This window comes from Vanacampus margaritifer, chromosome 3 (assembly GCF_051991255.1).
Source record: "Vanacampus margaritifer isolate UIUO_Vmar chromosome 3, RoL_Vmar_1.0, whole genome shotgun sequence".
Lineage (NCBI taxonomy): Eukaryota > Metazoa > Chordata > Actinopteri > Syngnathiformes > Syngnathidae > Vanacampus > Vanacampus margaritifer.
In genome coordinates this window covers 23,759,695-23,771,807 of record NC_135434.1, presented here as the reverse complement: position 1 = coordinate 23,771,807, position 12,113 = coordinate 23,759,695, and the positions used below count along the sequence as shown (strand labels likewise).

The 12,113-nt window shown below is 41.3% G+C and overlaps 26 non-coding genes across 26 annotated transcripts; all 26 read right to left on the bottom strand.

Moving 5' to 3' along the window:
- Positions 1-84: 84 nt before the first annotated feature.
- trnag-gcc (transfer RNA glycine (anticodon GCC)) lies at positions 85-155 on the bottom strand. Its single transcript has one exon. It is a non-coding gene; the product is annotated as a tRNA-Gly (tRNA).
- Positions 156-473: 318 nt separating this feature from the next.
- trnag-gcc (transfer RNA glycine (anticodon GCC)) lies at positions 474-544 on the bottom strand. The gene has a single exon. It is a non-coding gene; the product is annotated as a tRNA-Gly (tRNA).
- Positions 545-863: 319 nt separating this feature from the next.
- Positions 864-934, bottom strand: trnag-ccc (transfer RNA glycine (anticodon CCC)). Its single transcript has one exon. It is a non-coding gene; the product is annotated as a tRNA-Gly (tRNA).
- Positions 935-1,253: 319 nt separating this feature from the next.
- trnag-gcc (transfer RNA glycine (anticodon GCC)) lies at positions 1,254-1,324 on the bottom strand. The gene has a single exon. It is a non-coding gene; the product is annotated as a tRNA-Gly (tRNA).
- Positions 1,325-1,643: 319 nt separating this feature from the next.
- Positions 1,644-1,714, bottom strand: trnag-ccc (transfer RNA glycine (anticodon CCC)). The gene has a single exon. It is a non-coding gene; the product is annotated as a tRNA-Gly (tRNA).
- A 319-nt stretch (positions 1,715-2,033) lies between these two features.
- trnag-gcc (transfer RNA glycine (anticodon GCC)) lies at positions 2,034-2,104 on the bottom strand. The gene has a single exon. It is a non-coding gene; the product is annotated as a tRNA-Gly (tRNA).
- Positions 2,105-2,803: 699 nt separating this feature from the next.
- Positions 2,804-2,874, bottom strand: trnag-gcc (transfer RNA glycine (anticodon GCC)). The gene has a single exon. It is a non-coding gene; the product is annotated as a tRNA-Gly (tRNA).
- Positions 2,875-3,193: 319 nt separating this feature from the next.
- trnag-ccc (transfer RNA glycine (anticodon CCC)) lies at positions 3,194-3,264 on the bottom strand. Its single transcript has one exon. It is a non-coding gene; the product is annotated as a tRNA-Gly (tRNA).
- Positions 3,265-3,584: 320 nt separating this feature from the next.
- On the bottom strand, positions 3,585-3,655 carry trnag-gcc (transfer RNA glycine (anticodon GCC)). The gene has a single exon. It is a non-coding gene; the product is annotated as a tRNA-Gly (tRNA).
- Positions 3,656-3,974: 319 nt separating this feature from the next.
- Positions 3,975-4,045, bottom strand: trnag-gcc (transfer RNA glycine (anticodon GCC)). The gene has a single exon. It is a non-coding gene; the product is annotated as a tRNA-Gly (tRNA).
- Positions 4,046-4,363: 318 nt separating this feature from the next.
- On the bottom strand, positions 4,364-4,434 carry trnag-gcc (transfer RNA glycine (anticodon GCC)). Its single transcript has one exon. It is a non-coding gene; the product is annotated as a tRNA-Gly (tRNA).
- A 319-nt stretch (positions 4,435-4,753) lies between these two features.
- On the bottom strand, positions 4,754-4,824 carry trnag-ccc (transfer RNA glycine (anticodon CCC)). The gene has a single exon. It is a non-coding gene; the product is annotated as a tRNA-Gly (tRNA).
- A 319-nt stretch (positions 4,825-5,143) lies between these two features.
- On the bottom strand, positions 5,144-5,214 carry trnag-gcc (transfer RNA glycine (anticodon GCC)). The gene has a single exon. It is a non-coding gene; the product is annotated as a tRNA-Gly (tRNA).
- Positions 5,215-5,913: 699 nt separating this feature from the next.
- Positions 5,914-5,984, bottom strand: trnag-gcc (transfer RNA glycine (anticodon GCC)). Its single transcript has one exon. It is a non-coding gene; the product is annotated as a tRNA-Gly (tRNA).
- A 319-nt stretch (positions 5,985-6,303) lies between these two features.
- On the bottom strand, positions 6,304-6,374 carry trnag-ccc (transfer RNA glycine (anticodon CCC)). The gene has a single exon. It is a non-coding gene; the product is annotated as a tRNA-Gly (tRNA).
- Positions 6,375-6,694: 320 nt separating this feature from the next.
- On the bottom strand, positions 6,695-6,765 carry trnag-gcc (transfer RNA glycine (anticodon GCC)). Its single transcript has one exon. It is a non-coding gene; the product is annotated as a tRNA-Gly (tRNA).
- Positions 6,766-7,084: 319 nt separating this feature from the next.
- Positions 7,085-7,155, bottom strand: trnag-gcc (transfer RNA glycine (anticodon GCC)). The gene has a single exon. It is a non-coding gene; the product is annotated as a tRNA-Gly (tRNA).
- A 318-nt stretch (positions 7,156-7,473) lies between these two features.
- Positions 7,474-7,544, bottom strand: trnag-gcc (transfer RNA glycine (anticodon GCC)). The gene has a single exon. It is a non-coding gene; the product is annotated as a tRNA-Gly (tRNA).
- A 319-nt stretch (positions 7,545-7,863) lies between these two features.
- trnag-gcc (transfer RNA glycine (anticodon GCC)) lies at positions 7,864-7,934 on the bottom strand. Its single transcript has one exon. It is a non-coding gene; the product is annotated as a tRNA-Gly (tRNA).
- A 319-nt stretch (positions 7,935-8,253) lies between these two features.
- Positions 8,254-8,324, bottom strand: trnag-ccc (transfer RNA glycine (anticodon CCC)). Its single transcript has one exon. It is a non-coding gene; the product is annotated as a tRNA-Gly (tRNA).
- A 710-nt stretch (positions 8,325-9,034) lies between these two features.
- On the bottom strand, positions 9,035-9,105 carry trnag-gcc (transfer RNA glycine (anticodon GCC)). The gene has a single exon. It is a non-coding gene; the product is annotated as a tRNA-Gly (tRNA).
- Positions 9,106-9,424: 319 nt separating this feature from the next.
- trnag-ccc (transfer RNA glycine (anticodon CCC)) lies at positions 9,425-9,495 on the bottom strand. Its single transcript has one exon. It is a non-coding gene; the product is annotated as a tRNA-Gly (tRNA).
- A 320-nt stretch (positions 9,496-9,815) lies between these two features.
- Positions 9,816-9,886, bottom strand: trnag-ccc (transfer RNA glycine (anticodon CCC)). Its single transcript has one exon. It is a non-coding gene; the product is annotated as a tRNA-Gly (tRNA).
- A 320-nt stretch (positions 9,887-10,206) lies between these two features.
- On the bottom strand, positions 10,207-10,277 carry trnag-gcc (transfer RNA glycine (anticodon GCC)). Its single transcript has one exon. It is a non-coding gene; the product is annotated as a tRNA-Gly (tRNA).
- A 708-nt stretch (positions 10,278-10,985) lies between these two features.
- Positions 10,986-11,056, bottom strand: trnag-ccc (transfer RNA glycine (anticodon CCC)). The gene has a single exon. It is a non-coding gene; the product is annotated as a tRNA-Gly (tRNA).
- A 319-nt stretch (positions 11,057-11,375) lies between these two features.
- trnag-gcc (transfer RNA glycine (anticodon GCC)) lies at positions 11,376-11,446 on the bottom strand. The gene has a single exon. It is a non-coding gene; the product is annotated as a tRNA-Gly (tRNA).
- Between the last annotated feature and the right edge of the window lie 667 nt (positions 11,447-12,113).

Here is a 12,113-nt window from a genome sequence, read left to right as displayed (position 1 = left end):
CAGGGAAATTCCAAGACATTTACATTGTGCAAACAAATGTGAACAATTTGAGAGTAAGTTACTACCATCTCTGTAAAGATAGACTGCATTGGCCGGGAATCGAACCCGGGCCTCTCACATGGCAAGCGAGAATTCTACCACTGAACAACCAATGCTTAATACTGGTTGACCAATGGGTTGTAGGAAAGCCTGAAGGCTAAACTTTTTCATGGGCCTTTGTATATATGTATAATTTTTGGAATCATACATTGCAATAACAACACTCTCCAACGATTTGGGACTGTTCAATGATTCATACGAATAATCATTGTTGTAACAAAAGATGTGGGTAAGCCGCGTTAGCAGGAAAGACAAACTCCTCTCTCCCCAGCCACTTCGTTAGGCTTTTCCGGGGAAATTCAAAGACATTTCTATTGTGCAAACAAATGTGAACAATTTGAGAGTAAGTTACTACCACCTCCGTAAAGATAGACTGCATTGGCCGGGAATCGAACCCGGGCCTCTCACATGGCAAGCGAGAATTCTACCACTGAACAACCAATGCTTAATAATGGTCAACCAATGGGTTGTAGAAAAGCCTTAAGGCTAAACTTTTTCATGGGCCTTTGTATATCTTGTATCATTTTTGGAATCATACATCGCAATAAAAACACTCTCCAACGATTTGGAACTGTTCAATGATCCATACGAATAATCATCGTTGTAACAAAAGATGTGGGAAAGCCGCGTTAGAAGGAAAGACCAACTCCTCTATCCCCAGCCACTTCGTTAGGCTCTTCCAGGGAAATTCCAAGACATTTACATTGTGCAAACAAATGTGAACAATTTGAGAGTAAGTTACTACCACCTCCTTAAAGATAGACTGCATTGGCCGGGAATCGAACCCGGGCCTCTCACATGGGAAGCGAGAATTCTACCACTGAACAACCAATGCTTAATACTGGTCAACCAATGGGTTGTAGAAAAGCCTTAAGGCTAAACTTTTTCATGGGCCTTTGTATATCTTGTATCATTTTTGGAATCATACATTGCAATAACAACGCTCTTTAACGATTTGGAACTGTTCAATGATCCATATGAATAATCATTGTTGTAACAAAAGATGTGGTTAAGCCGCGTTAGCAGGAAAGACAAACTCCTCTCTCCCCAGCCACTTCGTCAGGCTCTTCCGGGGAAATTCCAAGACATTTACATTGTGCAAACAAATGTGAACAATTTGAGAGTAAGTTACTAACACCTCTGTAAAGATAGACTGCATTGGCCGGGAATCGAACCCAGGCCTCTCACATGGCAAGCGAGAATTCTACCACTGAACAACCAATGCTTAATACTGGTTGACCAATGGGTTGTAGAAAAGCCTGAAGGCTAAACTTTTTCATGGGCTTTTCCATATCTTGCATCATTTTTTGAATCATACATTGCAATAACAACACTCTCCAACGATTTGGAACTGTTCAATGATCCAGACGAATAATCATCGTTGTAACAAAAGATGTGGGTAAGCCGCGTTAGCAGAAAAGACCAACTCCTCTCTCCCCAGCCACTTCGTTAGGCTCTTCCAGGGAAATTCCAAGACATTTGCATTGTGCAAACAAATGTGAACAATTTGAGAGTAAGTTACTACCACCTCTGTAAAGATAGACTGCATTGGCCAGGAATCGAACCCGGGGCTCTCACATGGGAAGCGAGAATTCTACCACTGAACAACCAATGCTTAATACTGGTTTACCAATGGGTTGTAGAAAAGCCTTAAGGCTAAACTTTTTCATGGGCCTTTGTATATCTTGTATTATTTTTGGAATCATACATCGCAATAAAAACACTCTCCAACGATTTGGAACTGTTCAATGATCCATACGAATAATCATCGTTGTAACAAAAGATGTGGGAAAGCCGCGTTAGCAGGAAAGACCAACTCCTCTCTCCCCAGCCACTTCGTTAGGCTCTTCCAGGGAAATTCCAAGACATTTACATTGTGCAAACAAATGTGAACAATTTGAGAGTAAGTTACTACCACCTCTGTAAAGATAGACTGCATTGGCCGGGAATCGAACCCGGGCCTCTCACATGGCAAGAGAGGATTCTACCACTGAACAACCAATGCTTAATACTGGTTGACCAATGGGTTGTAGGAAAGCCTGAAGGCTAAACTTTTTCATGGGCCTTTGTATATATGTATAATTTTTGGAATCATACATTGCAATAACAACACTCTCCAACGATTTGGGACTGCTCAATGATCCATACGAATAATCATCGTCGTAACAAAAGATGTGGGAAAGCCGCGTTAGAAGGAAAGACCAACTCCTATCTGCCCAGCTACTTCATTAGGCTCTTCCGGGGAAATTCCAAGACATTTACATTGTGCAAACAAATGTGAGAGTAAGTTACTACCACCTCTGTAAAGAAAGACTGCATTGGCCAGGAATCAAACCCGGGCCTTTCACATGGCAAGCGAGAATTGTACCACTGAACAACCAATTATTAATACAGGTCAACCAATGGGTTGTAGAAAAGCCTTAAGGCTAAACTTTTTCATGGGCCTTTGTATATCTTGTATCATTTTTGGAATCATACATTGCAATAACAACGCTCTCCAACGATTTGGAAATGTTCAATGATCCATATGAATAATCATTGTTTTAACAGAAGATGTGGGTAAACCGCGTTAGCAGGAAAGACAAACTCCTCTCCCACCAGCCACTTCGTTAGGCTCTTCCGGGGAAATTCCAAGACATTTACATTGTGCAAACAAATGTGAACAATTTGAGAATAAGTTACTACCACCTCTGTAATGATAGACTGCATTGGCCGGGAATTGAACCCGGGCCCCTTACATGGCAAGCGAGAATTCTACCACTGAACAACCAATGCTTAATACTGGTTGACCAATGGGTTGTAGAAAAGCCTGAAGGCTAAACTTTTTCATGGGCCTTTCCATATCTTGCATCATTTTTTGAATCATACATTGCAATAACAACACTCTCCAACAATTTGGAACTGTTCAATGATCCAGACGAATAATCAGCGTTGTAACAAAAGATGTGGGGAAGCCGCGTTAGCAGGAAAGACCAACTCCTCTCTCCCCAGCCACTTCGTTAGGCTTTTCCAGGGAAATTCCAAGACATTTACATTGTGCAAACAAATGTGAACAATTTTAGAGTAAGTTACTACCATCTCTGTAAAGATAGACTGCATTGGCCGGGAATCGAACCCAGGCCTCTCACATGGGAAGCGAGAATTCTACCACTGAACAACCAATGCTTAATACTGGTCAACCAATGGGTTGTAGAAAAGCCTTAAGGCTAAACTTTTTCATGGGCCTTTGTATATCTTGTATCATTTTTGGAATCATACATCGCAATAAAAACACTCTCCAACGATTTGGAACTGTTCAATGATCCATACGAATAATCATCGTTGTAACAAAAGATTATGGGAAAGCCGCGTTAGCAGGAAAGACCAACTCCTCTCTCCCCAGCCACTTCGTTAGGCTCTTCCAGGGAAATTCCAAGACATTTACATTGTGCAAACAAATGTGAACAATTTGAGAGTAAGTTACTACCACCTCCGTAAAGATAGACTGCATTAGCCGGGAATCAAACCCGGGCCTCTCACATGGCAAGCGAGAATTCTACCACTGAACAACCAATGCTTAATAATGGTCAACCAATGGGTTGTAGAAAAGCCTTAAGGCTAAACTTTTTCATGGGCCTTTGTATATCTTGTATCATTTTTGGAATCATACATCGCAATAAAAACACTCTCCAACGATTTGGAACTGTTCAATGATCCATACGAATAATCATCGTTGTAACAAAAGTTGTGGGAAAGCCGCGTTAGCAGGAAAGACCAACTCCTCTCTCCCCAGCCACTTCGTTAGGCTCTTCCAGGGAAATTCCAAGACATTTAAATTGTGCAAAAAAATGTGAACAATTTGAGAGTAAGTTACTACCACCTCTGTAAAGATAGACTGCATTGGCCGGGAATCGAACCCGGGCCTCTCACATGGCAAGCGAGAATTCTACCACTGAACAACCAATGCTTAATACTGGCTGACCAATGGGTTGTAGGAAAGCCTGAAGGCTAAACTTTTTCATGGGCCTTTGTATATATGTATAATTTTTGGAATCATACATTGCAATAAGAACACTCTCCAACGATTTGGGACTGCTCAATGATCCATACGAATAATCATCGTCGTAACAAAAGATGTGGGAAAAAAGCGTTAGAAGGAAAGACCAACTCCTATCTGCCCAGCTACTTCATTAGGCTCTTCCGGGGAAATTCCTAGACATTTACATTGTGCAAACAAATGTGAACAATTTGAGAGTAAGTTACTACCACCTCTGTAAAGATAGACTGCATTGGCCGGGAATCGAACCCAGGCCTCTCACATGGCAAGCGAGAATTCTACCACTGAACAACCAATGCTTAATAATGGTCAACCAATGGGTTGTAGAAAAGCCTTAAGGCTAAACTTTTTCATGGGCCTTTGTATATCTTGTATCATTTTTGGAATCATACATCGCAATAAAAACACTCTCCAACGATTTGGAACTGTTCAATGATCCAGACGAATAATCATCGTTGTAACAAAAGATGTGGGTAAGCCGCGTTAGCAGAAAAGACCAACTCCTCTCTCCCCAGCCACTTCGTTAGGCTCTTCCAGGGAAATTCCAAGACATTTGCATTGTGCAAACAAATGTGAACAATTTGAGAGTAAGTTACTACCACCTCTGTAAAGATAGACTGCATTGGCCAGGAATCGAACCCGGGGCTCTCACATGGGAAGCGAGAATTCTACCACTGAACAACCAATGCTTAATACTGGTTTACCAATGGGTTGTAGAAAAGCCTTAAGGCTAAACTTTTTCATGGGCCTTTGTATATCTTGTATTATTTTTGGAATCATACATCGCAATAAAAACACTCTCCAACGATTTGGAACTGTTCAATGATCCATACGAATAATCATCGTTGTAACAAAAGATGTGGGAAAGCCGCGTTAGCAGGAAAGACCAACTCCTCTCTCCCCAGCCACTTCGTTAGGCTCTTCCAGGGAAATTCCAAGACATTTACATTGTGCAAACAAATGTGAACAATTTGAGAGTAAGTTACTACCACCTCTGTAAAGATAGACTGCATTGGCCGGGAATCGAACCCGGGCCTCTCACATGGCAAGCGAGGATTCTACCACTGAACAACCAATGCTTAATACTGGTTGACCAATGGGTTGTAGGAAAGCCTGAAGGCTAAACTTTTTCATGGGCCTTTGTATATATGTATAATTTTTGGAATCATACATTGCAATAACAACACTCTCCAACGATTTGGGACTGCTCAATGATCCATACGAATAATCATCGTCGTAACAAAAGATGTGGGAAAGCCGCGTTAGAAGGAAAGACCAACTCCTATCTGCCCAGCTACTTCATTAGGCTCTTCCGGGGAAATTCCAAGACATTTACATTGTGCAAACAAATGTGAGAGTAAGTTACTACCACCTCTGTAAAGAAAGACTGCATTGGCCAGGAATCAAACCCGGGCCTTTCACATGGCAAGCGAGAATTGTACCACTGAACAACCAATTATTAATACAGGTCAACCAATGGGTTGTAGAAAAGCCTTAAGGCTAAACTTTTTCATGGGCCTTTGTATATCTTGTATCATTTTTGGAATCATACATTGCAATAACAACGCTCTCCAACGATTTGGAAATGTTCAATGATCCATATGAATAATCATTGTTTTAACAGAAGATGTGGGTAAACCGCGTTAGCAGGAAAGACAAACTCCTCTCCCACCAGCCACTTCGTTAGGCTCTTCCGGGGAAATTCCAAGACATTTACATTGTGCAAACAAATGTGAACAATTTGAGAATAAGTTACTACCACCTCTGTAATGATAGACTGCATTGGCCGGGAATTGAACCCGGGCCCCTTACATGGCAAGCGAGAATTCTACCACTGAACAACCAATGCTTAATACTGGTTGACCAATGGGTTGTAGAAAAGCCTGAAGGCTAAACTTTTTCATGGGCCTTTCCATATCTTGCATCATTTTTTGAATCATACATTGCAATAACAACACTCTCCAACAATTTGGAACTGTTCAATGATCCAGACGAATAATCAGCGTTGTAACAAAAGATGTGGGGAAGCCGCGTTAGCAGGAAAGACCAACTCCTCTCTCCCCAGCCACTTCGTTAGGCTTTTCCAGGGAAATTCCAAGACATTTACATTGTGCAAACAAATGTGAACAATTTTAGAGTAAGTTACTACCATCTCTGTAAAGATAGACTGCATTGGCCGGGAATCGAACCCAGGCCTCTCACATGGGAAGCGAGAATTCTACCACTGAACAACCAATGCTTAATACTGGTCAACCAATGGGTTGTAGAAAAGCCTTAAGGCTAAACTTTTTCATGGGCCTTTGTATATCTTGTATCATTTTTGGAATCATACATCGCAATAAAAACACTCTCCAACGATTTGGAACTGTTCAATGATCCATACGAATAATCATCGTTGTAACAAAAGATTATGGGAAAGCCGCGTTAGCAGGAAAGACCAACTCCTCTCTCCCCAGCCACTTCGTTAGGCTCTTCCAGGGAAATTCCAAGACATTTACATTGTGCAAACAAATGTGAACAATTTGAGAGTAAGTTACTACCACCTCCGTAAAGATAGACTGCATTAGCCGGGAATCAAACCCGGGCCTCTCACATGGCAAGCGAGAATTCTACCACTGAACAACCAATGCTTAATAATGGTCAACCAATGGGTTGTAGAAAAGCCTTAAGGCTAAACTTTTTCATGGGCCTTTGTATATCTTGTATCATTTTTGGAATCATACATCGCAATAAAAACACTCTCCAACGATTTGGAACTGTTCAATGATCCATACGAATAATCATCGTTGTAACAAAAGTTGTGGGAAAGCCGCGTTAGCAGGAAAGACCAACTCCTCTCTCCCCAGCCACTTCGTTAGGCTCTTCCAGGGAAATTCCAAGACATTTAAATTGTGCAAAAAAATGTGAACAATTTGAGAGTAAGTTACTACCACCTCTGTAAAGATAGACTGCATTGGCCGGGAATCGAACCCGGGCCTCTCACATGGCAAGCGAGAATTCTACCACTGAACAACCAATGCTTAATACTGGCTGACCAATGGGTTGTAGGAAAGCCTGAAGGCTAAACTTTTTCATGGGCCTTTGTATATATGTATAATTTTTGGAATCATACATTGCAATAAGAACACTCTCCAACGATTTGGGACTGCTCAATGATCCATACGAATAATCATCGTCGTAACAAAAGATGTGGGAAAAAAGCGTTAGAAGGAAAGACCAACTCCTATCTGCCCAGCTACTTCATTAGGCTCTTCCGGGGAAATTCCTAGACATTTACATTGTGCAAACAAATGTGAACAATTTGAGAGTAAGTTACTACCACCTCTGTAAAGATAGACTGCATTGGCCGGGAATCGAACCCAGGCCTCTCACATGGCAAGCGAGAATTCTACCACTGAACAACCAATGCTTAATAATGGTCAACCAATGGGTTGTAGAAAAGCCTTAAGGCTAAACTTTTTCATGGGCCTTTGTATATCTTGTATCATTTTTGGAATCATACATTGCAATAACAACGCTCTTTAACGATTTGGAACTGTTCAATGATCCATATGAATAATCATTGTTGTAACAAAAGATGTGGGTAAGCCGCGTTAGCAAGAAAGACAAACTCCTCTCTCCCCAGCCACTTCGTCAGGCTCTTCCGGGGAAATTCCAAGACATTTACATTGTGCAAACAAATGTGAACAATTTGAGAGTAAGTTACTAACACCTCTGTAAAGATAGACTGCATTGGCCGGGAATCGAACCCGGACCTCTCACATGGCAAGCGAGAATTCTACCACTGAACAACCAATGCTTAATACTGGTTGACCAATGGGTTGTAGAAAAGCCTGAAGGCTAAACTTTTTCATGGGCTTTTCTATATCTTGCATCATTTGTTGAATCAATAATTGCAATAACAACACTCTCCAACGATTTGGAACTGTTCAATGATCCAGACGAATAATCAGCGTTGTAACAAAAGATGTGGGAAAGCCGCGTTAGCAGGAAAGACCAACTCCTCTCTCCCCAGCCACTTCGTTAGGCTCTTCCAGGGAAATTCCAAGACATTTACATTGTGCAAACAAATGTGAACAATTTGAGAGTAAGTTACTACCACCTCCGTAAAGATAGACTGCATTGGCCGGGAATCAAACCCGGGCCTCTCACATGGGAAGCGAGAATTCTACCACTGAACAACCAATGCTTAATACTGGTCAACCAATGGGTTGTAGAAAAGCCTTAAGGCTAAACTTTTTCATGGGCCTTTGTATATCTTGTATCATTTTTGGAATCATACATCGCAATAAAAACACTCTCCAACGATTTGGAACTGTTCAATGATCCATACGAATAATCATCGTTGTAACAAAAGATTATGGGAAAGCCGCGTTAGCAGGAAAGACCAACTCGTCTCACCCCAGCCACTTCGTTAGGCTCTTCCAGGGAAATTCCAAGACATTTACATTGTGCAAACAAATGCAAACAATTTGAGAGTAAGTTACTACCACCTCTGTAAAGATAGACTGCATTGGCCAGGAATCAAACCCGGGCCTTTCACATGGCAAGCGAGAATTCTACCACTGAACAACCAATTATTAATACTGGTCAACCAATGGGTTGTAGAAAAGCCTTAAGGCTAAACTTTTTCATGGGCCTTTGTATATCTTGTATCATTTTTGGAATCATACATTGCAATAACAACGCTCTCCAACGATTTGGAAATGTTCAATGATCCATATGAATAATCATTGTTTTAACAAAAGATGTGAGTAAACCGCGTTAGCAGGAAAGACAAACTCCTCTCCCCCCAGCAACTTCGTTAGGCTCTTCCGGGGAAATTCCAAGACATTTACATTGTGCAAACAAATGTGAACAATTTGAGAGTAAGTTACTACCACCTCTGTAATGATAGACTGCATTGGCCAGGAATCGAACCCGGGCCCCTTACATGGCAAGCGAGAATTCTACCACTGAACAACCAATGCTTAATACTGGTTGACCAATGGGTTGTAGAAAAGCCTGAAGGCTAAACTTTTTCATGGGCCTTTCTATATCTTGCATCATTTTTTGAATCATACATTGCAATAACAACACTCTCCAACAATTTGGAACTGTTCAATGATCCAGACGAATAATCAGCGTTGTAACAAAAGATGTGGGGAAGCCGCGTTAGCAGGAAAGACCAACTCCTCTCTCCCCAGCCACTTCGTTAGGCTTTTCCAGGGAAATTCCAAGACATTTACATTGTGCAAACAAATGTGAACAATTTTAGAGTAAGTTACTACCATCTCTGTAAAGATAGACTGCATTGGCCGGGAATCGAACCCGGGCCTCTCACATGGGAAGCGAGAATTCTACCACTGAACAACCAATGCTTAATACTGGTCAACCAATGGGTTGTAGAAAAGCCTTAAGGCTAAACTTTTTCATGGGCCTTTGTATATCTTGTATCATTTTTGGAATCATACATCGCAATAAAAACACTCTCCAACGATTTGGAACTGTTCAATGATCCATACGAATAATCATCGTTGTAACAAAAGATTATGGGAAAGCCGCGTTAGCAGGAAAGAGCAACTCCTCTCTCCCCAGCCACTTCGTTAGGCTCTTCCAGGGAAATTCCAAGACATTTACATTGTGCAAACAAATGTGAACAACTTGAGAGTAAGTTACTCCCACCTCCGTAAAGATAGACTGCATTGGCCGGGAATCGAACCCGGGCCTCTCACATGGGAAGCGAGAATTCTACCACTGAACAACCAATGCTTAATACTGGTCAACCAATGGGTTGTAGAAAAGCCTTAAGGCTAAACTTTTTCATGGGCCTTTGTATATCTTGTATCATTTTTGGAATCATACATCGCAATAAAAACACTCTCCAACGATTTGGAACTGTTCAATGATCCATACGAATAATCATCGTTGTAACAAAAGATTATGGGAAAGCCGCGTTAGCAGGAAAGACCAACTCGTCTCTCCCCAGCCACTTCGTTAGGCTCTTCCAGGGAAATTCCAAGACATTTACATTGTGCAAACAAATGTGAACAATTTGAGATTAAGTTACTACCACCTCTGTAAAGATAGACTGCATTGGCCGGGAATCGAACCCGGGCCCCTCACATGGCAAGCGAGGATTCTACCACTGAACAACCAATGCTTAATACTGGTTGACCAATGGGTTGTAGGAAAGCCTGAAGGCTAAACTTTTTCATGGGCCTTTGTATATATGTATAATTTTTGGAATCATACATTGCAATAACAACACTCTCCAACGATTTGGGACTGCTCAATGATCCATACGAATAATCATCGTCGTAACAAAAGATGTGGGAAAGCCGCGTTAGAAGGAAAGACCAACTCCTATCTGCCCAGCTACTTCATTAGGCTCTTCCGGGGAAATTCCAAGACATTTACATTGTGCAAACAAATGTGAACAATTTGAGAGTAAGTTACTACCACCTCTGTAAAGATAGACTGCATTGGCCAGGAATCAAACCCGGACCTTTCACATGGCAAGCGAGAATTCTACCACTGAACAACCAATTATTAATACTGGTCAACCAATGGGTTGTAGAAAAGCCTTAAGGCTAAACTTTTTCATGGGCCTTTGTATATCTTGTATCATTTTTGGAATCATACATTGCAATAACAACGCTCTTTAACGATTTGGAACTGTTCAATGATCCATATGAATAATCATTGTTGTAACAAAAGATGTGGGTAAGCCGCGTTAGCAGGAAAGACCAACTCCTCTCTCCCCAGCCACTTCGTTAGGCTCTTCCAGGGAAATTCCAAGACATTTACATTGTGCAAACAAATGTGAACAATTTGAGAGTAAGTTACTACCACCTCTGTAAAGATAGACTGCATTGGCCAGGAATCGAACCCGGGGCTCTCACATGGGAAGCGAGAATTCTACCACTGAACAACCAATGCTTGATACTGGTTTACCAATGGGTTGTAGAAAAGCCTTAAGGCTAAACTTTTTCATGGGCCTTTGTATATCTTGTATCATTTTTGGAATCATACATCGCAATAAAAACACTCTCCAACGATTTGGAACTGTTCAATGATCCATACGAATAATCATCGTTGTAACAAAAGATGTGGGAAAGCCGCGTTAGCAGGAAAGACCAACTCCTCTCTCCCCAGCCACTTCGTTAGGCTCTTCCAGGGAAATTCCAAGACATTTACATTGTGCAAACAAATGTGAACAATTTGAGAGTAAGTTACTACCACCTCTGTAAAGATAGACTGCATTGGACGGGAATCGAACCCAGGCCTCTCACATGGCAAGCGAGAATTCTACCACTGAACAACCAATGCTTAATACTGGTTGACCAATGGGTTGTAGAAAAGCCTTAAGGCTAAACTTTTTCATTGGCCTTTGTATATCTTGTATCATTTTTGGAATCATACATCGCAATAACAACACTCTCCAACGATTTGGAACTGTTCAATGACCCATATGAATAATCATCGTTGTAACAAAAGATTATGGGAAAGCCGCGTTAGCAGGAAAGACCAACTCCTCTCTACCTAGCAAATTCGTTTGGCTCTTCCAGGGAAATTCCAAGACATTTACATTGTGCAAACAAATGCGAACAATTTGAGAGTAAGTTACTACCACCTCTGTAAAGATAGACTGCATTGGCCAGGAATCAAACCCGGACCTTTCACATGGCAAGCGAGAATTCTACCACTGAACAACCAATTATTAATACTGGTCAACCAATGGGTTGTAGAAAAGCCTTAAGGCTAAACTTTTTCATGGGCCTTTGTATATCTTGTATCATTTTTGGAATCATACATTGCAATAACAACGCTCTTTAACGATTTGGAACTGTTCAATGATCCATATGAATAATCATTGTTGTAACAAAAGATGTGGGTAAGCCGCGTTAGCAGGAAAGACCAACTCCTCTCTCCCCAGCCACTTCGTTAGGCTCTTCCAGGGAAATTCCAAGACATTTACATTGTGCAAACAAATGTG